This window comes from Hemitrygon akajei, chromosome 30, assembly GCF_048418815.1.
Source record: "Hemitrygon akajei chromosome 30, sHemAka1.3, whole genome shotgun sequence".
NCBI classification, from domain to species: Eukaryota; Metazoa; Chordata; class Chondrichthyes; order Myliobatiformes; family Dasyatidae; genus Hemitrygon; species Hemitrygon akajei.
In genome coordinates, this window is record NC_133153.1 from 42,838,580 (window position 1) to 42,865,032 (window position 26,453).

Genomic DNA, 26,453 nt, shown 5'->3' on the forward strand with positions numbered 1-26,453 from the left:
CTGCAGCACAAAACTTATCGGAGATTTGCATCTGCATTTCTAATTTTTTTCTTACTATGCCAAAAGGTTGCAGATTTCCTGTTGGTAAAGGAATTAAGCAACAACGTACACTTTCCTTCAATATTTGCTGGCAATCATTTAAAAAAAAATCAACTTCAGCTTGCCCACAGGAGATGTCCACAACATTGAACCTCTTCAACACACACACACAATGCTGGACTCTTTTCCACAGATGCTGCGTGGCTTGCTGAGTTCCTCCAGCATTTTGTGTGTATTGCTTGAATTTCCAACAACTGCAGATTCTCTTGTTTGAACCTCTTAGTCATTTAAGAGGTGGTTCTACAGGAGAATGTTAAAAATATCAAGGACTACACACACATCAAATGAAGAAGCTCTCAGAAGAGCCCAAGCAGTTGGATCACTCATACCAACAATAAAAGAAAGACAACTCAGATTCCTAGGACTATCATGCAGAAAGATGAACTAGAAAAACTCATACTCTGTGGAAAGATCGAGGGGAGCAAACCTAGAGGAAGACCTTGGCTTATGTACATCAAAGGCCCAGCCAGGTGGCTACACATCGAGGAAATGGAAGTCATCCAAAGAACAAGGCACAGATCTGTATGGAAAACTATGGCCACCAACGTCCACATCGGATATGGTACCTAGACAGACAGACAGACTTCTAGATAGATACTTCATTGATCTCAAAGGAAATTATAGTGTCACAGTAGGATTACAAGTGCACAGATATAAATATTAGAGAAGTAGAAAGAATAAAAAATAAATGACCATAGACAGTCTAACTTCCCCAGCTGTGGGCTGACTCATTATAGAGCCTAATAACCTCATATATTGCACTTTGGAGTAACACAGTTGTCTTTGTCTATTACTAAAAGCTCTGCTCTGTTCAGTCAAGGTGGCTTGCAGAGGGTGAGAGATGTCCAGAATTGCCAGGATTTTCCATCAGGTCTTTTGTTCTACCATGGCCTCCAGTGGGTTCAGTTTGACTCCTATAACAGAGCCAACCTTTCTAATCAGTTTATTGAGCCTGTTGGCATCACCTGTGTTGATGCTCTTGCCTCAGCATACCACCGCATAAAAGACTACTGGTGACAATGGTAGAACATGTGAAGGAGAGGCCTGTATACTCCAAAGGACCTCAGTCTCCTCAGGAAGTAGAGGCAACTCTGGCCCTTGTACACAGCCTCTGTGTTAGTGCTCCACTTAACTCTGTCTTCCAGGTGTACCCTCAATGTTAAATAGAGTCTCTAATTTAAAGTGCAATAGATGAGCAGAGCTGATAATAATACAGTCCAGCCAACTTCAAATTGATCATTGTTGTCACTTTACTGTAGTGTTATGGCTCAATGTTCCTTTCAGACTCAATCTGGTTTTGGAAAGACAAGGTAACACACAGAATGCTGGAGTAACTCAGAAGGTCGGGCAGCATCTATGGAAATGAATAAAACAGTTAACGTTTCGGGCTGAAACCCATCATCAGGCTAGTGAATTCTGAAGAATGGTTTCGACCCAAAACGTCATCTGTTTATTTATTTCCAGAGGTGCTGCCTTGTCTGCTGAGTTCCTTCAGGGTTTTGAGTGTGCTACTGTGGATTTCCAGCATCTGCAGAATCTCTTAGTTTTGGAAAGACAGAATCTCTAGCTGTACTTCAAAATAAAAACTGAAAATGCTGTAAACACTGAGCAGGTCAGACAGCATCAATGGGATGAGAAACAATTTTAATGCACAAGGTCAAAGACACTTTTTATTAATGATAATTGCCCTAAAATGTTAATTCTGCTCTGTTTCCACAGATACTGCCTGACCTTTGGAGTGTTTATAGCATTTTCTGTTATTTATATCTAGCATCTGCACTTTGACTTTCTAAGCTGTGACAATATAATGCCAAATGTCAATCGCATTGCTGAACATCCAGCTCATCAACCAGATGAGCCAACTTAAGCAACACAGTATTGACTAATACCAGTTCTCTTTGATTCCTGCTTTTTATTAGACTCGTGATTCCCTAGTGTTTCTTAGAAGATATTTCGCATAAAGACAGAACCAAAATATTTAACTGCTCTGCTCTTTCTTTGTCATGATAAATTCTCCCATTTCTGACTGAAGTACCTACATTTGTCTAATTCTTACAGCTATATAAGACCTTGGTCAGACCCCACTTGGAGTACTGTGGGTCACCTCATTACAGGAAGGATGTGGATACTATAGAGAGAGTGCAGAGGAGATTTACAAGGATGTTGCCTGGATTGGAGAGCATGTCTTATGAGAATAGGTTGAGTGAACTTGGCCTTATCTCCTTGGAGCGACGGAGGATGAGAGGTGACTTGATAAAGGTGTATAAGATGATGAGAAGTATGGAGCGTGTGGATAGCCAGAGGCTGTTTCCCAGGACTGAAACGGCTAACACGAGTGGGCATAAAATAGGTACCGAGGGGATGTCAGGGATTAAGTTTTTCACAGAGTGCTGGGTACATGGAATGCACTGCCGGTGGTGGTGGTGAAAGCGGATACAATAGGGTCTTTTAAGAGTCTCTTAGAGGTTAGGAAAATAGAGGACTATGTGCTGGGGAAATTCTGGGCAGTCTCTAGAGTAGATTACATGGTTGGCACAACATTGTGGTCCGAAGGGCCTGTAATGTGCTGTAAATTTCTATGCTCCCTTGTGGAAGCTTTTACAATTTGTTTTTATGTATCTTGCAAGTGTGCTGTTTTTACTCTGAATCTCATGGGTAGTGTAGTGACTCAGCTTGTAGACGTGCCATCTCACAGTGACAGATGCTCAACTGCTTTGTGAAGTTCGCACATTTTCCCTGTAACCTTGTGAGTTACCTCTGCTTTCCTCCCACATCCGAAGATATGTGGGCTATTTGGTTAATTGTCTGTCAGAAATTACCCCTAGTGTGAGAGTGATTAGGATGATCTGGGAGAGAAAGGTAGGGAAATGTTTGGCACAGCTTTGTGGGCCGAAGGGCTTGTATTGTGCTGTAGGTTTTCTATGTTTAGAATCAAGAAGGAAGTATGAATGTAGGATTAATGTAAATGTATGATTCATAGTGTGGGCACAATGGGCTAAAAGGCCTGTTCTCTTTGGCTGATCAATCTTTCGATTTATTTTGTTGAATTTGAAACCACTGCTTATCCTCAGGTTTAGTGGCAACTTTGCACGACTCCTCTTTCAATCCAATAGTAAAAAATCTAATGAGTTACTGAAGTCTGTAAGTCCCACAGCAGGTTCAAGAACACCAACTTCCTTTTAACCATTTGGTTCTCAAACAAACCTGCATAACCATAGTCACTACCTCAGTATAGCAGTTCTATGACCATTTTGCACTACAGTGGCCTTTGTTTTATTGTAATTGTGCTCTTCCTCGTATAATTGGATTTTTGTGTGAATGTGTATTTGATGCTCTGCGCCTCTGATGCTGCTGAAAGTTTTTAATTGCACCTGTGTGTACATGTACATATGACAATAAGCTCAACTTTAATATACTTAACAATTCTTAGCATGATTAAAGCACATTTCCTTTTGGTTTTTTTTATTAAGAACATAGTATCTAACTATTGCTGGTCCTACATTCTATTGCTCATCCATTGTCATGTTTCAATCTTCCATGGCCAACTCACTCCTTAATGCCTGTACTTTGTTTAGGTTTAGGACTCTAGTTTCAGAATGAACTAATTAATGAAGGATTTTATCATGTTGTGGTCCCTTTTCCTTAATGGAGCTTCCACAACAAGATTTTTAATGAATGCCTTCTCGTTGCACACTACTCAGTGTAGGATGGCCAACAGCCTCATTGCTTCCTCAGCATCCTGGTCTAACAAAATCACCCTATCCACAGATTGGGACTTCATTGCTGTGATTGCTTAAGCTAAAGACAGATGCTTGAGTAGTGGGTAAAAATATTCTGCAGATAATCAGAAAGCATTGCATGTTTTTTTTTAATAAATAGTTATCCAGGTCTGAAAGGAAACCACAGCTTGAAATAATTGAAAGACATGATCAGTAAATCTGACTGTTTGCAAGGAATCAGCATTTATTTTAATAACCTTCCTATAATAAGTTGAAGTCTTGAACTTATTGAAGCTCTGATTTCCTTCCCCCTGCCCAAGTGATTCTTCTAATCACCCTAACCCTAACCTTCTAAACCTAACCCTAATGTGAATCTTCAGTTTTGAATGAAAAACAGATTTTTATCAAATGGAGATAGAGAGGAGAAGCAGTTGTATATTTCTTTTAAAAAGAACATTTATTAAAGTTGTGAGAGGTGATAAATCTAGTGATATTTGATAAATACTGATATTTAGTAATATTTAAGAAATTCATAGTGAGTGAAACGATAATTGTTAAGAGCATAAGGAGGAAAAATTGGAAGACATTTCTTTTTACTTGAACTTTTATTCAAATCAGGAATATATTATTACAAAGAGATCTAAAAGCTAATTTAATTGTATACTTCTACTATTTTTTTAGTATAGATTGTGGTTAAAATATATGGAGAAATAAATTGCGGAAGTTGTAGACCCAACAGTAAAATGTGATTTGATTTGCAAAATGTTCATGTTTATTCATGTTATAACATTAAACTTTATTAATCAGTATCTGTTCACTCCTCTGCAGATTATTCATGACTTTTAATTGTTAAATTATGATGTCTAAATATCATTCTAGAGGAACCAAAATATTAAAATTCAAAACATATAATTTGTTTTGTAATGAATACTTCATTGGAATTAATGGTATAAAGTTGATGTTCGAATTAGGCCTTCATAATTAACAAAGCAGGCTTTTGAAACGCAGAGAGCAGGTATTATTAGCAGGGAATGTACAAGTGTTCAAGTTGGAAGAGTACAGTTCATCACTCTTGGTAAAGGGCAGTGGAAACTTTATATGTTCACTTGATGCTCTGCTATTTTATGAAGCACAATATAGATTTTTTTTCTTTAAATCCTGTTCTAGTTTGTCAAAGAAAAATATCTGCAGCAAAAGGAAGAGTTTGATTCCCAATGTGAAGATCTTGGTCAAAAACAGCAAATTTTTTGGTTACATTTGTCCCTGCAGCTGCTTTGAGTTTGTTAGCTTAGTGCCTTGTTGTATTTCAGTGGGCCGTTCAGGGATCTTTGGAAACTAGGGCTGCACTGAAAATAGGAAGTGGTATAAACTGCGCAATGGCTGAGACTGGTTTAGGAAGTTAATGGTGCTTGTTGATGGCTGATTCAATGGGTGAGCGTGTGTTTTTGCATTCATTGACTCTGGAAATAAAGAGGCATCTGACCACTTTAGGTAGTGATTTGGAAAGGATAGTGAGTATTTTTTGCAATGTGATCTACATTCCTGAAGGACATGGCATGACAAAAGGTAACTATTTAATGCTTCTCAGTTTTCATAAATAGTAGATAATTTGGGTGAAATTACAAAGCTTATTTGAGTTATTTCTTAGTTATTCACAATCAGGTTTATTATATTGACCAATGTCATGAAATGTGTTGTTTTGCAACAGTAATACAGTATAATATATTAAAATTACTGTTTAATTAATAAATATTTAAAAATAAGCGGTTGAAAAAGAACAAAATGGTGAAATAGTGTTCATGGACCATTCAAAAATCTGATGTTTATAAAAAAATTAAAGTATACATAAAATTTAATGTATTAAGAATACATTAAAAGTATTCTAATGTGGTTAGAAGCACATTAATTGTTCTCAGCTTTCAATTTTGGAATGTATAACATTTATAAAACTCCTTCTGTAATGTAATCTTGTGATTGTGGAACCTGAAGCAAACCAGCCATGTGTTGAAGTTAAGAAGGCAGTGGCAATTTACAGTTAATTTGTTGAGTTTGTTCCCTGGAGATAAGTAAAATTACAAGGCTGACTTAGGTTTGTATTAAAGAATATGGCCCAGTTATGTAATCATGAAAAGTGAAAGTAACAAATTTCATTGTTTTGGAAAATAACATCTGCAGATTAGCCTGGTGATCTTAGATCTAACATCAGATATATTAAGTTATTCTGCATGAACAAGCAGCTTAACCTGAGACAGTTAAATTTCTGATCGTGATGGTATTGCTATATGCAGTTGTGTTTATGTATATCCCTATATGCAAAGTTATGTTCATATTTTTGTGCAAGTCTTTGCCTGTTATTTATTTTGGTAGACTACAGGTCATTTTCCCCCTCCTCCCACTTGGCCCTTTTACTCTGTTGGTAAATTTTTGTTCCCATCTTCTCTGGCATAACATTAACACACATTGAAAATCCTTTAAATGATCATCAAGCATTTTGTGGCACCCTAAGTTCATGATGGCCCCAATATAAATTTTAATAATGGACTTTGCTTTGAATGAAGCTCGGAAGCAGTTCAGCATTTACTCAGTCAGTTGTGGTTAGAAGCCACTTTTTTCCAGTGTTGGAGAGTCTTATTGTATAGTGGAGCAATTTTTTAAAAAACAGTACTTTCTGAGTTCAGTGTATGTAGATCCAGAACTTGTAAGGTCAAAAACAGATGGTCAACAATATGAGTGCACTAATCCGGCTGGGATCCTGATATTTGTTTGAATTTATCATTCTGTCTGTCAATTATGTACCATATATCCATGATCACTGATAATGTATTTTCAACAACTAGTAATTGAGACTTTATTATTAGACTTTTAAGATCCCTATCTAATGCCCTGGAATTCTAAAAGGTCAGCAGCTTAAATCTGTCACAATGAGATAACAGTAGTTTCTAGCTAAGCCAATCCTGTACAAGCCTGTAGAATATTGCTTGAGTATATCCTCTTGCTAAAACCAATACAAATGCAGATCATAATCACCCACTTGATCTCCTTTGAAAAAGGCATTGCCCCTGGAGGTATTGTATGTTTTTATTCACCATTAGCCTGCTCCTTAATGCCCAAGTTGAGTTTCAACGGAGCTACGTTGCTTTAAGCTCTTATTTCTTCCCACAACCCAAGAATATGCAGGCTGATTGGTTGATTTGCCACAATAAATTTCCCCTAGTGTGTAGTTGTGTGATAGAATATGGAGGGAGCTGATCAAGTCAAGTCACTTTTTATTGTCATTTCGACCATAACTGCTGGTACAGTACACAGTAAAAACGAGACAACGTTTTTCAGGACCATGGTGCTACATGAAACAGTACAGAAACTACACTGAACTACGTGAAAACAACACAGAGGGGGAAAAAAACTACACTAGACTACAGACCTACCCAGGACTGCATAAAGTGCACAAAACAGTGCAGGCATTGCAATAAATAATAAACAAGACAGTAGGCACAGTAGAGAGCAGTAAGTTGGTGTCAATCCAGTCTCCAGATATCAAGGAGTCTGACAGCTTGGGGGAAGAAACTGTTACGTAGTCTGGTTGTGAGAGCCCGAATGCTTCGGTGCCTTTTCCCAGATGGCAGGAGGGAGAAGAATTTGTATGAGGGGTGCGTGGGGTCCTTCATAATGCTGTTTGCTTTGCGGATGCAGCGTGTAGTGTAAATGTCCGTAATGACGGGAAGAGAGACCCTGATGATCTTCTCAGCTGACCTCACTATCCGCTGCAGGATCTTGCGATCCGAGATGGTGCAATTTCCGTACCAGGCAGTGATGCAGCTGCTCAGGATGCTCTCAATACAACCCCTGTAGAATGTGATGAGGATGGGGGGTGGGAGATGGACTTTCCTCAGCCTTCGCAGAAAGTAGAGATGCTGCTGGGCTTTCTTTGCTATGGAGCTGGTGTTGAGGGACCAGGTGAGATTCTCTGCCAGGTGAACACCAAGAAATTTGGTGCTCTTAACGATCTCTACCAAGGAGCCGCCGATGTTCAGTGGGGAGAGGTCGCTCCGTGCCGTCCTGAAGTCAACAACTATCTAGTCCTGACGAAGGGTCTCGGCCCAAAACGTCGACAGCGCTTCTCCCTATAGATGCTGCCTAGTCTGCTGTGTTCTACCAGCATTTCGTGTGTTGTAACTATCTCTTTTGTTTTGTTCACATTCAGAGACAGGTTCTTGGCTCTGCACCAGTCTGTTAGCCGCTGCACCTCCTCTCTGTAAGCTGACTTGTCGTTCTTGCTGATGAGACCCACCACGGTCTCTTCTCCCACCACTGATGAAAATGTTGGGGAATAAAAAAAAGTTTAATGTAATGTAAATGGGTAACTGATAATCAGCACAGACCCAGTGGGGTGAAGGGCTGTATCCCTCGATGAGTGCCCTTTACATCAGTGCAATATTAGCATCAAGGGGTTCTGGAAAAGCTGAAGTCAACCAATGAAACAATTTGTAGCTGCTGGTGAAAGTGCAGGTGGCACAATAATGTAGTGGTTAGCACAACACTTTACAGTGTCATTGAGCTGGGTTCATTTCCCACCATCTGTAACCAGTTTGTACATTCTTCCCGTGACCATTTGGGGTTCCTCTGGTTTCCTTCCGCATTCCAAAAATATATCAGAAAATAAGTGAATTAGTCGTGGGTGTAATTGGGCAGCGCAGGCTCATTGGGCCAAGAGGGCCTGTAACCGTACTGTAAAGAAGGAGAAACACTCCATTAGCTGGAATCATACTTTGCAGAAAGAATGATGATTGTGGTTTTTGACACTCAATCGACCTAGCCCCAAGACTTCACTGCAGGAATTCCTAGGGCAACCATGTACTGTTTGTCAGTGACGTTCATCCTTCACAACATTAGAAGTATGGAAGTTCACTATACACTGGACAAATTCATTTACAACTCCACAGTAAGTGAACTAGTAGCATGTAGCAAGGAGGGGACCCAGACAATAGGCAAGGTATGGGCTGATTAAGTGGCAAGTAACATTCCTGTTAATCAGTCCATGCCTTATTACGTCAGGCACTGACAGTCTCCAACAAAAAGTCTAATCACATAGCTTTGATCTTCAGTGGCACTGCTGAGGCTGAAGTGCACCTGAAACTCATTTGGACAAGGCACATAAATATGGCCACAAGAGGTCAGAAGCTTCATATCTGATGTCCTAAACACTGTCCACCATCTACAAGAAAAAAATGTGGAATATGTTGGAATATTTGCCCTTGCTAGAATGATTTTAACTCCCAAAAAACATTGAGAAGCCCAATAACATCCAGAACAAAGTAGCTGGCTTCGTTGTCATTCTAGCAATCATACTAAATATTCAACCTTTTCACCAGTGGTCACAAGTTTTACCGCAGTTACTTGACTTAGCTGCACCAAGACCCAAGCTTTCCACACAACCATCAGAAAGGGTAAGGACATCAGGAGCTTGGAAACCCACCATCCACAGGTTCCCCTCCAAGACCCATCGGCCAGAAGTTAGAAATATGAAAATGAGTCTTAATAAAGTATCATCAGTCATTAATCATCATGGGTCTAAATCCTGCCCAATGGCAGCACTATGAAAATACCTTCACAAAGAAGGCCTATGGTGATTCAAAAAGTGATTTGCTGCCTTCTGTGTTTAAAACAAAAATGAAAGTGTTGAAGAATGATGTGCTGGATGTGGAGGCTGTTTGGGTGAAAGGTAAAGTCCAAGGGAATTCCATCCCTTTCTGTCAGGGGAAGGCAGGGTGAAAGCAAGCTTTGGAAAATGGAGGAGTTGTGGGTGAGTGCTGCATCAACCACAATGGAGTAGAGAGCCATGTTTACTTAAAAAGGACATCTCAGGTGACCTGGGATAGAAAACTTCTCAGGAACAGATGCAGTGGAGACTGAGAATGAGGTTTATTGTCACCAGCATGTGTCATGAAATTTGTTAACTTAGCAGCAGCAGCAGCAGTACAATGAAATACATAATATAGAAAAATAAAATAATAATAATAAATAGATACATTACAGTATATGTATATTGAATAGATTAAAAATCATGCAGAAAACAGAAATAATATGTTAAAAAAGTAAGGGGATGTTTGATTCAATGTCCATTTAGGAATTGGATGGCAGAGGGGAAGAAGCTGTTCCTGAATCGCTGAGTGTGTGGTTTCAGGCTTCTGTATCTCCTACCTGATGGTAACAGTGAGAAAGGGGCATGCCCTGGGTGCTGGAGGTCCTTAATAATGGACGCTGCCTTTCTGAGACACCGCTCCTTGAAGATGTCCTGGGTTCTTTGTAGGCTAGTACCCAAGGACGGCCTATTTACAGGAGACAGGGTGGGGGAAGGAATAGTCCAGGTAGTTGTGTGAGTCAGTGAGTTTGCTTTAAAAGCTAGTGGATAATTTGTCTCTGAAATGGAGACAGAGAAATCAGGAAAGGTAAGAAAGCTGTTAGTCACAGTCCAGATGAATTTAAGGGCAGGTTGGGAGTTAGTAGTGAAGTTGATGTAATTGACTAGTTCTGAACAGGAGTAGAAATAAATACATAGTGCAAAAAGAGAACAAAATTAGTGAGGTAGTGTACTTGGGTTCATTGTCTTTTCAGAAATCTGATGGAGAGGAAGAAGCTGTTCCTAAAATGTTGAGCGTGTCCTGAACTTCCTCCCTGATAGTAGCAATGAGAAGAGGGCCCAAATGATGAGGGTCTTAATGATAGATTCTTCCTTTATGAGCCATTGCTTTAAAAGGTGACTTTGATGGTGGGGAAACTAGTGCCCATGAAGGAGCTGGTTGAGATTATGACCCTCTGAATCTTTATCCAGTTCCATGCAGTGGCTGCTCTACCAGATGGTGATGCTCCGAGTTAGAATGCTCTCTGAGTTAGTCTGTGAATTTGTAACAGAGGTTCCTTTCTGTTAAGCTTTGGAATTCAGCAGTCTTTTTCCATCATTGGAATATTGCCTTTTAAACTTGCTTCCAGTCAAGAGTGTCAGTGATGGGGAACCAAACACTTTTCTCGGCCGTGGAAGAGTTGATGTGCGCAGAGCAGTATTCTGACTGAGGCGTTTTGCTGAGGAGCCCCTTTTGATGGGTGCTGACTGCCTCTCTGTTTTGATAAGTTCAGCTCTCAGTGGGGTGGGCTATTGAGCAATTGACTACAGATGGCCATGACAGCACTAAAGAATTCATGCATGTCATGGTTGTTAACACATTTCTGGACCTCCTGTACTCTCTTCACCCACCATCTGTTCTTTAGGCCACATGTTTTTTTTTGGGTCTTGGCATTCATTTTCCTGTAGAGCTGTTTCTTTTCCCTGAGGTATGGTGCTGCTTTCAATCCAGGAACAGTGTGTTTTTGATTAATTAACTGCTGGATTTCCTGGTGAATCTCATCAAACCCTGTCATAGTGTTTTCTAATCAAGAAGTTGAGATGACCACAATGACCAGACACCAGACTTCAACAGATGGATGGTAATGCTCATGCATGTGTGCAGATGCAAATGCATGCTTTCACATTTGGATATGCTTAAACACTGCTGTCTCCTTCCTTTCCCAACATCTTCCCCCACTCCCACCGCTTGTTCTTAATCAAGAGGAAAATGGAAACTGAGGAAGGTGTACATTATTCAGCTCCTTGTACCTGCTGCATGATTCACTAAGATCATGTCAGTCGTTTACCCCAATACCATTTTCAGCACAAAAACATAAATGTCTGTTTGGAGTTTGCTCACTGACTGATTTATGAACATAACTTCTGTAAATCCATATTGCTCTGGCTAATCCAAAAGACTGCTATCACTTAATTGTAGATTCTAGCATTTTCCCTGTTTCCTCTTTCTCTCTCATTTTAAATTTCTTCAACTCCAGCTTTTTAATATGCTGAGTTACTTGAGCTCCTCACTCATACTGGATCTATAGTTTTGGGAGGCTTTCCTATGTCTTCCATAAAAACATTCATACATAGAAGGATACAGAGCTAGTGCAGGCAAATAAAATTAGTGTAGAAGGTCAAAAAGGTCAACATGGATGTAGTGAGCTGATGTACAACAGAAATGGGTGCAACTCTAAAAGACTGGCACAAAAGGCATCATATTATAGTACACTGTTTTGACATAGTAACACTAAATAACCTAGCACCTAGCAGAACTGCAGGATCATTTTAGCACGTTCTTGGAAGTTTACCCATTTCTTTAATTTTTTAGATCTACAGTTTCAAAACCACCTCAGCAAATTGAGGATATTTAATTAACGAGCAAACACGAGGAAATCTGCAGATGCTGGAAATTCAAACAACACACACAAAATGCTGGTGGAACACAGCAGGCCAGGCAGCATCTATAGGGAGAAGCACTGTTGACGTTTCGGGCCGAGACCCTTCGTTAGTCCTGACGAAGGGTCTCGGCCCGAAACATCGACAGTGCTTCTCCTTATAGATGCTGCCTGGCCTGCTGTGTTCCACCAGCATTTTGTGTGTGTTGTTTGATATTTAATTAACGCATGCTTTTCCTGTCACTGGAGAGAGAGCTATGGAAGCAGCCATTGTCAATATTCATCTTGATTGTTTTAAGGAATTTGAACAATGAATGAGAATCCAGGGAGCTGGTGTTGTGGCCAAGATTGGAACAGCTATGCTTGTACTGTCTGGAGAGCTGTCATTAACACTAGAACGCACAATTCCAAGCTGAGTGATAAATGTTTAAATGATTTGAAGGCATGATTGGAACCAGGTGTGAGTTGTATATAATTCTTCTGTGTAGTTCTCAATCCAATTTCTATGCAGGCAGCAGATTACTGGTTTCCAGCTTTACTCTTCTTTGGGATTTTACAGTTCTGTTTCATTCTACGTGAAAGAGCAAAACCCTGTAGCAGCTGCTGGAAGTGTTAGCCTATTTACTGTTCGAATCCACCAAAACACACAATGTTTTGGAGAGACTGAGAGAGCTGATTTAAACTTGCTGTTCATTTCCAGCAGGCATAGTCTACAGAAAGCCTCCGGTATGTATTTGGGGAAAGAAGCAACTAGTGAGGGAACAGTGCTAGAGACCATGAAGTGTACAATGGAGATATATATATGCAGATATGAAATAGCTATTGGACTTGAAATAGCATAAACTTCTTCAATCAAAGGGACTGTGTCCTCGCTATATTGCTCTGTGCTGGGGTTCCAGCCTTTTTTACGCCATGAACTCCTACTGTTAACTGAGGGGTGCAGGGGCCCCAGGCTGCTCTGTGCTATCTGACTATAATGTCATGTCTGCTCTAGTGATTATGTTTAAGCATTCTTATCTTATCGTTTCTCAGCCTTTTGGCTAAGGTTAAGTGTAGTGCCGTGTCTAAACTGTATGGCTATTCATATTATCTCTTACTGATGATTAACAGGCATAACATTGTAATTGAATAAACATTTTGGAGATAATTTGGGTCCTAGTCCGAAATTATAGACTGTATTCCCCTCCATCGATGCTGTCTAACCAGCTGAGATCCTCCAGCATTTTGTGAGTGTGTTGCTCTGGATTTCCAGCATCTGTTTATAATCTGGAGAAAATGATAGTTGCATCTTCCAACTAAGTTAAGTAAGGCAGTGTGGCCATTGCATATTACTTAAAGAATAGAATATCTGTAGAGATATATACCCATTTTGAAGTTGTGAGTCTTGGTACAGGAACACAATAGTAATGTGTATCAAAATGTATTATTGCGAGAAACTTTGCCTTTTCTGTTCTTAAGGAGGGAACTTGTGTCGGTATAACAATTGTAATCCAATGTCCTAAAATTTTAAGGGTACATGTATTTGTACTGGAGACAGTTCAGGGAAAGTTCACTACATTGGGATGAGGTGTCTGAACAGCATGAGCAGTTTAGTGGTACCCTGATCATATTCCTCTGTTCTTGCATCACAACCAAAAAAGTGCACTTACTGCTCTAACCAGAGATAAATCTATTCTTGAGTCCAGTGTAAAAAATGTTGTCTAGGGCACCAGTAGAACATTTTTTATTCAGAGTGCCCATGGGGACATTTTATATTTAGTCAAACAAGGTGAGCTTCAATTTAATTCTGGAAAATAATACTTTGAGCATTGCAATCTGTTATATTGAGCTGTCAGCCAAGTTTATGGTGATGCATTGTTGGACAGCTTGAATCCCCAGTCTTCAGATTTAATTGCGAAGGTACTCTTAAGAAATACAAACTGACCTTGGTGAATGTATTTTGTATTCTGTGTACTTAAAAAAAAAAATTAGAAAATACTTAGTACTTGACTAACTAAATTAGTTATGATTTTTAAAACTTGGTGTGTTTTACAAATGTTTAAAGTTAAAGATATGTGTTATTTGTCTTGTACATTGAAATATACAGTGGAATGTGTTGTTAATGGGAATAACCAAAGTCCAAGATTGTGCTGGGGGCAACTTGCAAGTGTTGTCATGTTTCTGGCACTAACATAACATCCCCACAATTTACTAATCCTGACTCGTTTGTCCTTGGCATGTGGGATGAAACACATGCTATCAAGTGGAGAATGTACAAACTTCTTACAGAGCGGTGGGAATTGAACCCCAGTCTTACGATCGCTGGCCCTGGAGAGCATTATGCTAACCCGCTATGCTACTATGCTGCCCTTTACATGTTTAGTATAACAAATACATTTTCTAATCTGTTGGCTTAGAACACAAATGATCTGACCTTGTCTGGTGTTAACCAACAAGAACGTAGTAAAATCCCAATCTGTTGCTGAGTTAAATGATCACAGTAGCTGAACAGAACATGAGGTTTCAAGTCAAGTCAAGTCACTGTTATTGTCATTTCGACTATAACTACTGGTACAGTACATAGTAAAAATGAGACGTTTTTCAGGACCATGGTGTTACATGACACAGTACAAAAATTAGACTGAACTACGTAATTAAAAAAAACATCACAGAGAAAGCTACACTAGACTACAGACCTACACTGGACTGCGTAAAGTACACAAAGACAGTGCAGGCATTATAATAAATAATAAACAGGACAATAGGGCAAGGTGTCAGTCCAGGCTTCGGGTATTGAGGAGTCTGATAGCTTGGGGGAAGAAACTGTTACATAGTCTGGTCGTGAGAGCCCGAATGCTTCGGAGCCTTTTCCCAGACGGCAGGAGGGAGAAGAGATTGTATGAGGGGTGCATGGGGTCCTTCATAATGCTGTTTCCTTTGCGGATGCAGTGTGGAGTGTAAATGTCCGTGATAGCGGGAAGAGAGACCCCGATGATCTTCTCAGCTGACCTCACTATCCGCTGCTAGATAAGGTGAAACTGGAAGTAGTTGCCACTGCCTTTTACTGCGTATTGTCCAATTGGAAAATGAAGAGGATCAGAATGGCCATTACTGTGATAATTGAAATTACACTGATATTTGCAGCTATTATTTGTCATGTTCTTCTAAAACTCAACAGGGCACGTTATCTAGTTATCTCGGTGGGTCCTCCTGAAACTGCAGCTCAAGACTGTTTATATTGACGCCATATCCATCTCAATCACAATGATATGTTACAGGAAGATTCAAACGTCAGAATTAACTTTTTTAACTTTTTGTCTGGCATATTTGCCATTTTGTTTTTACTTTGTGCTCTTATTGTGTAATTTTATCTATTTGTGTTGCTCAGGCTATAGCTTCTACCCTTGTGACTACCATTCCTTCACTTCCAACCTCCTGCAGCCTAACTTCAAGCTTTAGAACAGGGGTTCCCAACCTTTCTTATGACATGGACCCCTCCCATTAAGCAAGATTCCACGGACCCCAGGTTGGGGAACCTCTGCTATAAGGCAACCTTTCCAACTGATGGAAGGTTGGCAAGTTGGGATTTAGTTTTGACCTTTCTAGTTAGGGGAAAGTTTTAAGGAAACAAGGGTATTTTGGTATTCATAATGTAAATGAAGAGACAATTTTACAAGACAAACTGTAATTAAATTGACAGGTTTATTTGGAGCAAAGAACTCTGGGTGATGGCTCTCAGACATGGACAATGGGCTGGAGAGAGACCCCTCTCCCAATGATAAGGTGTACGGGGGTAGTCAGAGTTCAACATACCAGAGACCCCAGAAGAGTGCAATTAAAGGGAAAATTAGAGAAGCACAGGGAGGGTTGGAAAGCAGATTGACAAGTAAAATGAAAGAAAATCCAAAATACCTTCAGAGAAGGAGGATCTTCAAGGAGATGTAAGAAAGTCTTACTGAATATTTTGTACTTCACAAAAGAAGAAAATGGTACTGATGTTATTATTCAGTATGAACTATTGAAGTGGGATGGTAGCATAGCATTTACACACCAGAGATTGTAATATCGACATTCAGATTCAGTTTATTGTCATTTAGAAACCACAAATGCAATGCAGTTAAAAAATGAGACAACGTTCCTCCAGAATGATATCACAAAAGCACATGACAAGACAGACTACACCAGAAAATCCACATAACGTTTGGCAATCCCCAATCCAGAGTCTGGAGAGGCTGCTGCATATTAATATTGCGTTACCATCTTAGCGCGTTCCCCGGAAAGTTGCTCCAAACCCACCAGACAAAACCAAAAACTAAAGCTACAAGACCTGCACAAAACCACATAGTTACAACATATAGTTACAACAGAGCAAACAATAGCATAATTGATTTAAAAAAAACAGACCATGGGCACAGTAAAAATAGTCCAAAGATGTTAAAAGACTATAAGTTCGAAAGAAACCACCACACAGTTTCCACAAGTCCTCAGGGTCCCGATAGACTCGTCATCCCATGCAGGCGCCAGAAGGGAATACCCCCGCTATGGACTTCCATGGCGCTGGACTCAGCCTCGCAGACGCAGCACACAATGAAAGTTCCGTTGAACCCAGCCTCGCAGAGGCAGCACACAGTGAAAGCACCCCGACCACAGCGGACTCCGAGTCAGTCGAACCTCCGAGCCTCTGACCATCCCCTCCGGCACAGCTTCTCCGAGCACCATCCTCTGCTGAGCGTATTAAGACACCCCCACCAACGGCCACCAGCAACGTGACCCCGAGGACTGGGGGCCTGTTCTTCTCAGCAGAGACCCGGACCTCGCAGCAGCAGCAATGAAGAAGGCTCCTGCTGTTCAACTCCTGCTGTTGTCTGTAAGGAGTTTATACTTCCCTTGGTGACCATGTGGGCTTCCTCCAGGTAATCCAGTTTCCTCCCTCATTTCAAGACACATGGGTTAGTGTTTATAAGTTGTGGGCATGTTACGTTGGAACTGGAATCATGACAACACTTGCAGGCTGCTCCCAGCACATCCTCAGACAGTGTTGGTTGTTGACACAAATTACTCATTTCCCTGTGTGTTAGAATATTTCAATGTACATTTGATCTTTAATGTTCATCTTTATATATGAGCTGGGAGAAACAAAGAGGATAAATTAAAGGATTTATTATCTTTGAAAATTAGTAAATTGTCAGTCCCATATGAAATGTATCCCAAATGATGCTAGAAACATTCCATGTGATGAGGGTCCTTCAGTCATAGAACCATAGAACATTACTGCACAGAAACAGGTTTTTTGGCCCTTCTTGGCTGTGCCGAACCATTTTACTGCCTAGTCCCACTGACCTGCACCTGGCCCATATCCCTCCATACACCTCTCATCCATGTACCTGTCCTAAGTTTTTCTTAAATGTTAAAAGTGAGCCCGCATTTACCACTTCATCTGGCAGCTCATTCCACACTCCCACCACTCTCTGTGTGAAGAAGCCCCCCTAATGTTCCCTTTAAATTCTTCCCCCTTCACCCTTAACCCATGTCCTCTGTTTTTTCTCTCCCCTAGCCTCAGTGGAAAAAGCCTGCTTGCATTCACTCTATCTATACCCATCATAATTTTATATACCTCTTTCAAGTCTCCCCTCATTCTTCTACGCTCCAGGGAATAAAGTCCTAACCTATTCAACCTTTTCCTGTAATTCAGTCTCTCAAGTCCCGGCAACATCCTTGTAAACCTTAGCTGCACTCTTTCAACGTTGTTAATATCCTTCCTGTAATTCGGTGACCAAAACGGCACACAGTACTCCAAATTCAGCCTCACCAATGCCTTGTACAACCTCACCATAACATTCCAACTCTTATACTCAATACTTTGATTTATTACAACCCTATCTATCTGTGATGCCACTTTTAGGGAATTTTGTATCTGTATTCCTAGATCCTTTTGTTCTACTGCACTCCTCAGTGCTCTACCATTTACCTTGTATGTTCTACCTTGGTTATTCCTTCAAAAGTACAATATCTCACACTTGTCTGTATTAAGCTCCATCTGCCATTTTTCAGCCCATTTTTCCAACTGGTCCAGATCCCTCTGCAAGCTTTGAAAACCTTCCTCACTGTCCACTACACCTCCAATCTTTGTATCATCAGCAAATTTGCTGATCCAATTTACTACATTATCATCCAGATCATTGATATAGATGACAAAGAACAATGGACCCAGCACTGATCCCTGTGGCACACCACTAGTCACAGGCCTCTACTCAGAGAAGCAATCCTCCACTACCACTCTCTGACTTCTCCCGCTGAGCCAATGTCTAATCCAATTTACTACCTCACCATGTATACCTAGCGACTGAATCTTCCTAACTAACCTCCCATGCGAGATCTTGTCTAAGGCCTTCCTGAAGTCCATGTAGACAACATCCGCTGCCTTCCCTTCATCCACTTTCCTTGTAACCTCCTCGAAAAGCTCTAATAGATTTGTTAAACATGACCTACCACGCATAAAGCATGTTGACTTTCCCTAATAAGTCCCTGTCTATCTAAATACTTGTAGATCCTATTTTTTAGTACTCCTTCCAATAATTTACCTACTATCAACATCAAATTTACCGGCCTATAATTTCCCAGATTACTCCTGCAACATTAGCTCTGTTTCTCAACAGATGACCTACTAAGTGTTTCAACATTTTGTTTTTCCTTTGTGATTTCTGCTGTTCATGACCGCCAGCTGAGAGTCAAAGACACTTAAAAGCTATTAAAACTGAAGTAAATACTATTTAATGCAAAAAGTAAAACCTTGCTTTAAAATTCCTTAAAAGTTAAAATGTTAGGATTATTTTGCTATGGTCTAAAGGAGTGTCTTGCTTTTTCCTGAGCCTTCACTGGTTTACAGTCCTCATTGTAATCATTGGGAAATGGTGAACAGACACATTTGTCCTTTTGAATCCAACACGAACATAACCTATAATCCTGAAGGTTCTGAATGCATGGAATAATTTTCGGAGCTTCGTAATATGTTGTCTCATGGTATTGACTGGTTCTGTTCCTTTGACCCTGCTCATGAGAAGAGGATTCCTGGGCCACTCCAGCTGAAGCCATTTGCACTTCAGTTGGTATTCCACACAAAACAAAAAAAAACATTTGCCAGATGGAATAGGAGGTGGTGGCCAGGCCTTCAGGCCTGCCTGTCAGTGCAATTGTGATCTATGTTGGTTTCAACTACTCTTCTGTGCTAGTTGATCTTTTGAATATTTATCTATCTCTATGATAAATGATCTGGCTTCCACTGATTTGGGGGCAGAAAATTCCAGAGTTGAAGAAACCTTCAGTGAAGAATAGATAGACTTGTGCCAGAGAAGCTGATGCTCTGCCTGGATTATTTTTGTTGTAATTTTGTAAAGTTGAATTAATATTGGTGTAGTAGTGTGTCCTCAGTGTGAACCATGGCAAAATCTCTGACGTCTGCAGAGTTAAAACGTGCACATTTGAGAAGGGGAATGTTTTAGACATTAACTCAAATGATGGAGTTTTATTTATTTTTTATGTCCCTGCTGCTCTGATAGAGTCACAGAACATTAGATCACAGAAAGAGGCCCTTTGGCTCATCTTGTCCACGCCATTACTGTTTTTCTGCCTAGTCCCATCGACCTACACATGGACCATAGCCCTCCATATCCCTCCCATCTATCTCCTTATCCAAACATTTCTTGAATGTTGCAATTGAACCTGCATCCACCACTTCCACTAGCAGTTTGTCCCATGTTCCCACCCAACTCTGAATAAAGAAGCTCTCCCTCAGGGTACCCTTAAATATTGCACCTTTCACCTTTGACCTATGACCTGTACTAGTCTCATCCAACCTCAGTGGAAAAAGTCTGCTTGCATTTACCCTATCTACTACATACTCACAATTCTGTATGCATCTATGAAACATCCTCTTGTTCTCCTAAGCTTCAGGGAATAAAGTCCTAACCTACTTAACCTTTTCCTGTAACTCAGCAACATCCTTGTAAATTTTCTCTGTATTCTCAATCTTATTGATGTCTTTCTTGCAAGTAGGTGACCAGAACTACACACAATACTCTGAATTTGGCCTCACCAACGTCTTGTACAACTTCAACATGGTGTCTCAACTGCTGTACTCAATACTTTATTTTATAGACCATAAAACATAGGAGCAGAATTAGGCCATCTGGCCCATCGAGTCTGCTCCACCTTTTTTTAATCTCCTCAGCCCCAGTTCCTGGCCTTCCTTCTGTAACCTTTGATGCCATGACCAATCAAGAACCTATCTATCTCTGCCTTAAGTACACCCAACGATGAAGGCCAATGTGATAGGCCAATTTACACCCTATATTAGATAGCATTGAGGAGGTTTGTGATTATTAATTACAGGAATGTGCCAGATTAACATAATAAATAGTTTCTAGCTATAGAGCATAGGAGAATGAGGGGAGATTTGACAGAGGTATTACAAAATTGAGGGATATAGATGGGGTAAATGTAAGCAGGCTTTTTCCACTGAGGTTGGGTGAGACTAGAATTAGACATCAGGGTTTAAGGACGAAAGGTGAAATGCTTAAGGGAGAATACGAGAGGGAATTTCTTCACTCAGAGGGTGGTGAGAGTGTGGAACAAGCTGCCAACAGGAGTGGTGGATGCAGGTTTGATTGCAACATTTAAGGGAAATTTGGATAGATACATGGATGGGAGGGTTATGGAGGCTTATGGTCCAGGTGCAGGTCAATGGAACCAGGTAGATTAATAGTTCAGCAAGTACTAGATGGGCTGAAGAACCTGTTTTGTGCTATAGTGTTCTATAACTTATATCGGTACAGGAAATCAGATAGTTGTTAGTGAAGGGTACAATGATATGCATGTTGATGTAACTATAATTAGTCTACTAGTGACTTTGGTTTAAAACTAATCACTGTTTTTCTGAATCTTTTCAAGGGTTTGACACTTTTCACTACAACCTTCTATAGTCTGTGTCCAACAATTTGAATGAATCCTGATTTTTAATTGAACTACTTATGCATAAACATTGGAATTCTATCTTTTTTCTTCTTAAGAACTAACTCTAAACAAGTCTGTGGTCACCTGTCCTTTCATAATTTGGTAGATAATATGAAATCAGGTATTGCAACAGTGTGGTGATAGTTTGATCGTTATGAACTCCCTGTGGAGTAAAGTTGAGTTTTTCAGTGACCTTGGATAAGCCATGAAACAACTGGTGATGGGAGGTTTATTGTGTTCTTATATTTGATGTGAACTGATTTAGTGCAATGAAGACTAAATACTAATCCTGAAGATGATCTTGTCCCTTGACTTCATTAGGTGAATTCAGATAGCATCCGCTAACCATTTATAAAACTAATAAATTTTGCATGTGTTATCAAGATAATTTTACATTTCTAATGTAAACCTATAAAAAGAAGAAATGGTTAGCCATGTTCCAACAAAGGACACAACAGCGACATTTTCCAGCTCTGATTAAGTGCTTTCAACTTGCATTCCATACTTGTGTCTTGGACCTTTATGAGATCTTCATGATTTTCCATTTGTCTCCTTACCTCTTGTAGATTAGGCATTGATGATTGAAGGTGTTCTGTTTAGCTGGGACAGGAAGTTATATCAGTCTGTATTATCTCTATGGAGCTGTAATGGCCATGTTATGATTGTCATTTCAACTGTGTACCTCTGCTTTATCCAGAAAACAAAGGATACCTGAAGAGCACATCTAAAGCATGTAATGGATATTTTGAAAAGACTGGCAGTAACATGCCTGAAGTGTATTTTGACTGGTATTATAGTTCTCTGATATTTTTTGGTATTTGGCAATTTGTGGGCAAATCTGTTTTAAATACATTTCTTTGCATACTATTTCATCAGTAAACTTGGGAATAATAGCTTTGGAAATGGGATATTTGAAATACTTTGTTGTCCAGTTAGCACTAAACTTAATTCAGAACCATGATAGTTGAAATACAGAATAATACTTTCTATAGTCCAACAAATATCAGATCAACCTTTAAAGCCATCAGGAACCAGAACAAAGTGTCAGTGTTCAAAGCAACATTTGGGGCTGATTGTGGGGCATGGCGGGGAGAGACAAAATATGCAGATATCTGAAATAAAAGCATGCTTGTCTCAGATCAGACAGCAGCTGTAAAAAAGTAGAATTGTGCTGGAAATCTGGTCGTTTAGTAATCTTGCTGAGTTGCTATTTGGATATATCAATCAGTCGGCTAGTTAATTGCAGCCCTACTCCAGTCAGAGGAGGGACTGCTGAGGTAATTATTCCTCATGGGGATTAATTTCATTTGGGGAAAAGACAATTGTTAGAAGACAGTGACTGGCAGGCCACATTACCTGCCAGTTGTTAAGTACTAGCCTTAAGTACTTAAATTTCCACTTGAAGGCAGGATACGAGAACTGATAACCATGAAATCTTGCATCTCAAATCTGCTTTTCTAATCACTTTGTGAGATCATTAAATCTGCTTCTCTATTCACTTTGTGAGCAGGTAATTAATTATGTACAAAGAAATTTACTTTTCATCTTGAGTGATTCACCCTCATTTTTCTTATTTTCAATTTCATTAAATCTAGATAAATCTGAATAGTTAATGACTAGAAATTAGATTTAGATTAAAGTAGCTTAATTGATTTTATCTCTAGTAATGAGAGTGGGGTAGTTAGGGATAAAAAGGGGCATTCTGTGCATGGAGCTGGGTAACATGGCTGAGGTCTTAAATGAATATTTTTCCATTTGGATTCATGAAGGAGAAAAACATAATAGTTGGAGATGTTTGAAGCCCAAAGTAAATTTATTATCAAAGTATATGTCACCATAAATGACCTCGTGATTCATTTTCTTGCAGGCATACTTGATAAAGCCATAATAGAATAATAACCATAATAGAATCAATGAAAGACTGCACCAACTTGGGCATTCAACCAGTGTATAAAAGACAAACTGTGCAAGTACAAAATGAAAGTAATAATAAGTAAGCAATAAATATTGAGAACATGAGATGAAGTCAATAGACAATAGGTGCAGGAGTAGGCCATTCGGCCCTTCGAGCTAGCACCGCCATTCACTGTGATCATGGCTGATCATCCACAATCAGTACCCCATTCCTGCCTTCTCCCCATATCCCTTGACTCCACTATCTTTAAGAGCTCTATCTAACTCTTTCTTGAAAGCATCCAGAGAATTGGCCTCCACAGTCCTTGAATGTGAGTCCATAGGTGGTGAGAACATTTCAGAGATGGGGAAAATGAAGTTCAGTAAAGCTATCCCATCTGGTCTAAGAGCCTGATGGTTGAGGGGTAATAACTGTTCCTGAACCTGGTGGTGTGAGTCTAGAGGCTCCTGTACCTTCTTCCTGATGGCAGCAGCAAGAAAAGAGCATATCCTGGGGGATGGGGGTCCTTGATGATAGATGCTGCTTTCCTTTGACAGTGCTCTGTGTAAATGTGTTCAATGATGATGCGGGCTTTACCCGAGCTGGACAAGGCCGTATCTACTGCTTTGTGTAGGATTTTTCTGTTTAAGGGCATTGGTGTTTCCATACCAGGCTGTAATGCAGCCACCACACATCTATAGAAGTTTATCAAAGTTTTAGATGTCATGCCAAATCTTTACAAACTCCTAGTGGAGGTGCTTCGAGGCTTTCTTTATAATTGTGTTTGCTTGCTGGACTAGGGCAGATTTTCTAAAATAATAATACCAAGGAATTTAAAGTTGCTCTCTACTTCTGATCCTCCAATGACCTCTGGTTTCATCCTCCTGAAGTCAATGATCAACTCCTTGGTCTTGCAGACTTTGAGTAGGAGGTCATTGTTATAGCACCATTCAGTCAGGTTTTCAATCTCCTTCCTATGGTGAAATTCCAGAGCACATTAAGATTAAAAAGGAGAAGGTATTAGATCTCTTAGTGGGAAATAAAAGTAAATAAATCCCCAGATATATTCCAGACTGCTATGGGAGGTGGTGGAGTAGACTGCTGGGCTTGCCAGATGACCGAGAGTCATGATGAAGGGCAGCCAAGTAATTGCAGGCCAGTGAGTCTAATATCAGCAGTGGGGAAATTATTGGCAAAGATTTTGTTGGACATGAATGATACACACTTGAAAAGACAGATTGATCAAGGATAGTCAGCATGGATTTGTTGATAGAAGGGCAAGTATAATTAACTTAGCTGTGCTTTTTTTTGTAGAGGTAACTGGATGTGATTTGCATGAATTTCAGTGCTTTGACAAGGTCGCACAGGAAAAGTTGGCTAAGGATTGGAGCTTGAGGGATCCAAGGCAAGTTGGCAAACTTGGATCCAAATCTGACTTGGTAAATGGGGAAGGTGGAGAGTTGCTTTTTAGTGATTTGAATCCCATGGCTGTACCATAAGGATCGGCTCTGTGATTCCTGGTAACTATTAATAACAAATGTGAATGTAGGAGATACATGGGTTCTCTACCATGCTTAAAGAAGACATCTGCAGATGTACTAATCATAAGAGCAGGGGAGTCATGATACAACTTTATAAATCATTGATTTGGCAATGGCTAGAATATTGTTTGCATTTCTGATCACTAGAATTGGAAAGGCGATAGAGGAAATTTACCAGCATGTTGCCTGGGATGAGAGAACAGATAGGCTGAGTTTGTTCTTGGAGTAGAGGAGGCTGGAGGTGGGGGGTAGGGACTTGAGTCAAGTGTAGAAAAATATCAGAGGTAGATGGAAACAAATTTTCCCCATGGCTAAAGTGGACCAGAGGGTAGATTTAAGACAAGGAGATGTAAGGAAGACTCTCTTCTGCTAGGACATGGTTGAAAAATGGAACACGCTGTCTGAGAAGGAAGTGGAAGTAAGCACTCTTGTGACATTTAGGAAATATCTGTATGAGCACCCAAATTGCCAAGGCATAGAGGACCAGGTGCTGGGAAGTGAGGTGAGTACAATTAGTTTCTTGATGGTTAGTACAGACATGGTGGTCCAAAAGGCCTGTTTCTGTTCTATGTGGCCTTGATTCTAATAAATGTAATTGGCCTTCCTACGTAACTATTTCCTGGAACATTTATTGATGGGTTACATAAAGGGACGGTTATAGACACTATTATGTGCAACTGCCTTACACCTGTTAAATGTGGAGAAAGGGCAGCATGTCCTTCACCTCAGTTGGACGGTGTACCATTGCCTTTCTAAATTAAATCATGTATTCAGCTGAACAGCAACAGAAAGGAGCATTAAATGGCATGCATGCAGAAAATCCTCATCCCGAGGTGATTTATCTGTGTTGTAAATCTGACCTCGAATTTCGTCTGTTAAGTAAACGTATCCTCCAGTGAACTCTACTTTGTAACTGTTATGTTCTCGGTACATTTCAGTCCAACCATGTGTGGTTGGGAGCAATGCTTCCCTTGGAATGAGATTGGGAGAATTGACAATGTTAATGAGCTGCCAATATAATAATGTTGCAATAATTCAGCCCTTTACTGCAGGATTGGACTGTTTCTCAATCGGGCACATGTCACTTTGCATCTTGCACAATGCTGATTATAAATAAGCCATGTAACTAAACACGGAACATGCAGTAATGGGCCCAATCAAACTGGACTGAGTTCACCACTCAGTCTGTTTCTCTGTCTGTACTTTACAGAGGTGGAAGATGAATTTATGCAGTGCACGAGTAATGGTTTTTGGAGCAGTATGTTGAAGCTATCTAGGAACAGACTTTCAAATTTGGTTGTGTGTACTGAGGGAGGATTAATGAAAGGTGTTGTGTTTAAGGACTGCCATGGGAGGTCTACTATGATGGGATTCTGGATACAGTTTAGGGATGATTAGTCCATAACCAATGTCCCCATCTTGTATATGGATAATTGCAGTGGTATGAAGGCAGAGTTCACTGAAGTGAATTGGGTAGCTAATAGATAATCAGAAGAGCAGTGACAGTTATTTAAGCAGTTCACAACACTCAGGAGAATTTTGGTCCCTTTTAGAAAGAGGGATCCAGAGGAAAGAGTCCTGATGAAGGGTCCCAACCTGAAACATTGACTGTTATTCCCCTCCATGGATGGTGCCTGACCTGCTGAATTTCTCTAGCATTGTGTGTGTGTGAGGGCTCAGAAAGACTATTCATTAATTTTAAGAGATCAAGCAAGATATGTAATCAATGACTAGAGTTTACAGAGTGGTAAAGTCTAATGATAGAGGTTTGGGGGGATTGGGGGGGTACCTAAAGAAGAAGTCATAAAAAAAACTGAATGAATAGGGAATTGAAGCACAGAATCAGCACAGAAGAGGGGTAAAACCTGGAACAGATCAGCCTTGATTACATCGAATGAATGGGCAAATTAGAGGGGACATTCTTGTGTTTATGAA

General features: G+C 40.1%; 1 protein-coding gene across 9 annotated transcripts in view; it reads left to right on the forward strand.

Annotated features, from left to right (window-relative positions):
- dennd4a (DENN/MADD domain containing 4A) overlaps window positions 1-26,453 on the forward strand; it is a 168,414-nt gene that overhangs the window by 19,804 nt on the left and 122,157 nt on the right. The window contains exon 1 of one of the 9 annotated variants that reach the window (XM_073032737.1): window positions 5,253-5,384. The exons of the other annotated variants lie outside the window; for them this stretch is intronic. The gene's annotated coding sequence lies outside the window, so the exon portion shown is untranslated. Of the gene's footprint in view, window positions 1-5,252; window positions 5,385-26,453 lie in introns of those variants that run through there. 9 annotated transcript variants of the gene reach the window in all.